Below are 2,527 nucleotides of genomic sequence, written 5' to 3' on the forward strand. Positions count from 1 at the left end.
TTTATTTGGTGCTTTAAATTTTTTGAAATAAATGCATTTAGCCCTATATTCTTTCCCCAAAGAATGTTTTGGCATCATCTCATAAGTTTCTTTACTTTCCTTTGTTGAAAGTACTTTATGACTTTCCTTTTGATTGTCCATCTTTAAGGCATTGATAGTTTGGGAGTGTTTGTGTTTTCCACCTATTAGTGTGTGGCTGTGTTTCCCATTCATAAGTGATTTCTTTCCTTTTTCATATCTTTGTGGTCATAAGTATACAAGAAAGGATATGAATTCTCTTCTATTAATTATTACTGGGTTTTTACTTCAGCACAGGATCTGATAGACAATGTTAGGTCTGCCCTTGGGAAGAACTTCTCTTATGGTTCTCCGAGACACAATCTTATGCATGTTTCTCCTATGCTCAGGTGGTCTAGAGAGCCCATGATGACGTCTGTTATTCCTTCCCACCTATCCCTCTGCATGATTTGTCCTGTGCTAAAAGTGGATATCATCGTCCTCAAAATATTGGATTGTGGTCCCCAACTCCCTTCTGTTCTGGTAATATGCTTCCAACATTTAGATACAACCAAGTTGGTGGTGTATCTGTTGGCAATTCTTCCAAGTTTCTGAAGTTTTGATGCTCAATCAAGACAAAACACCTTCTGGTGATATTTTGTCTCTTGAAGGCATAAAATTTCTCTATCTGCCATAGGCACCAATGGATTGGTTCTCTTATCTTTGCCAATTGCACTACCTATGTTTTCCCAAATCCATAACTTCCAAGCTATTGTATCTTTATAGTCAAAGGATCTCCTATGGCTAACATAAGGTCGAGTTGGTTTTGTTTTGTTTGTTTGTCTGTTTGTTTGTTTTCTTGTTGGTCTTTTTTGCCTTTTTTTTTTCAATTTTCATCCTTCCAACAACGTGTTTATAGGAATAGGAGTATTTAGTCCTGAATACTTCAACTAATTATTGATGTGTACAGAGTTAAATTTCTCATTTTCGTTGTTTTTTTGACTTGGATTCTCAGTGCCTTTCCCATTTATGGTATTTTCCTTTGGGTTTGCTTCCTTCAGTGCGATTCCTCCCATCTTCCCCATCTTTTGTGTGTCTTATTTGTGTGTGTATGTGTGCGTGTGTATGTTGTCTGTGTGTTTCACATAACAATTATAATGAAATATCAGTAGTTAGATTTCTTTCCTTTATGGATAGCAATTCAATTTGATATGCCTTGAAAACCCACATTCCATCACTTTCAGCCACATTTCCTGCAAGGAATGTCCCATTAAGTCCTCTTTTATAAACACATATTCTCACTAACTTGCCTTCAAAAAAACACCAAATTTTAAGAGCCTGGTTAGAGTAGTATTGTTTGTCCCCTTTTCCCTTGCATATTCACATGCTCCTTGACTAGCATGAGAGAGCAAAATCGCATGTTATTTGTCTTTCTGAGACTGATAGATGTGACATAGCCCTATGCTTTCCACAATTATGCTCCATGAGGCAAGTGTAAAGAATTCATTCTTGCTTACAGCTGGGCAAGAGTCCGTGGTGCTTTTGGAGGACAGTGAGATGTTAGTAGTGTCTGGGAACTCCAGGCTTGTCTTTAGCCAGCAACACAACTAAAAGATTACTATATCAAGTGCAACATGGAGGAAATGGACCTGAAGCCTACAAAGTAAATGCCACAGCAAAAGATAAAAGAAGTCGCAGAGACTTTGGGAGAAGACTAGAGACGTGATTAGGGGAGACAGGGGATTGGTGCTTCAGAGGGCTGTGAGATAATCCAAAGAAAGAAGGCACAGGAGAGTGAACACTGGGAACCCCAAAGGAGCATGCATCCTTATGCCAGTGGTTTCGACCTGCAGAAAGTCTGAATGGCACGAGTTTTTGCTAACAAATGGTCTCGAGTCCGGAGTATTTAGATCATTAGAATTGGCAGACATCGACTCTAGAGAACACTGTGTTTATCATGGAGAGTACCTCAACAAGCAACCATGTGCAGACAGCCCGGAAACCATGATCAGAAACAATCAGAGGAGACACAGTGGGAAGAGGGTGGGTTCTGGCAGGGTATCCGTGAGAAACAGTGTTTATGGAGATGACTTGATGGGAGTACACGAAATTTTGGGCTCTCGTACCAGCAGCATGAAATGGAGGTACTGGCCAAAGACAGGATGGTGATGACATTAGCTGCCGAAACTGCAAACATGAAGTCCTGACCATGAAAAACAGGGGGTACTGCCATCCTCAGACCAAGTAGCTTTTTCCCAGAATAGAATCTCCCATAGGGGGATAGAAGAAAGCCCTGCCCACGTGATTTCTCCTGACCACAGCATTCTATAGGTCTTCATTTTATTGTTTGGGTTGAAAGTCTCATTTCACTGGCACACCAGAGCCCACGATGCTAAACCTCACCATATTCATCCATACACCAAACATTCCAAATGACAGGCAAGTAGAGCCTCTTCAGATAACTGGTTTCAAGGATTGGGGACAGCCACAAAACAACAGCAGAGGGCATGCATGCTACACAAATCTGAGA

This window comes from Mustela nivalis, assembly GCF_964662115.1.
Source record: "Mustela nivalis genome assembly, contig: HAP1_SCAFFOLD_811, whole genome shotgun sequence".
Classification (NCBI taxonomy): domain Eukaryota; kingdom Metazoa; phylum Chordata; class Mammalia; order Carnivora; family Mustelidae; genus Mustela; species Mustela nivalis.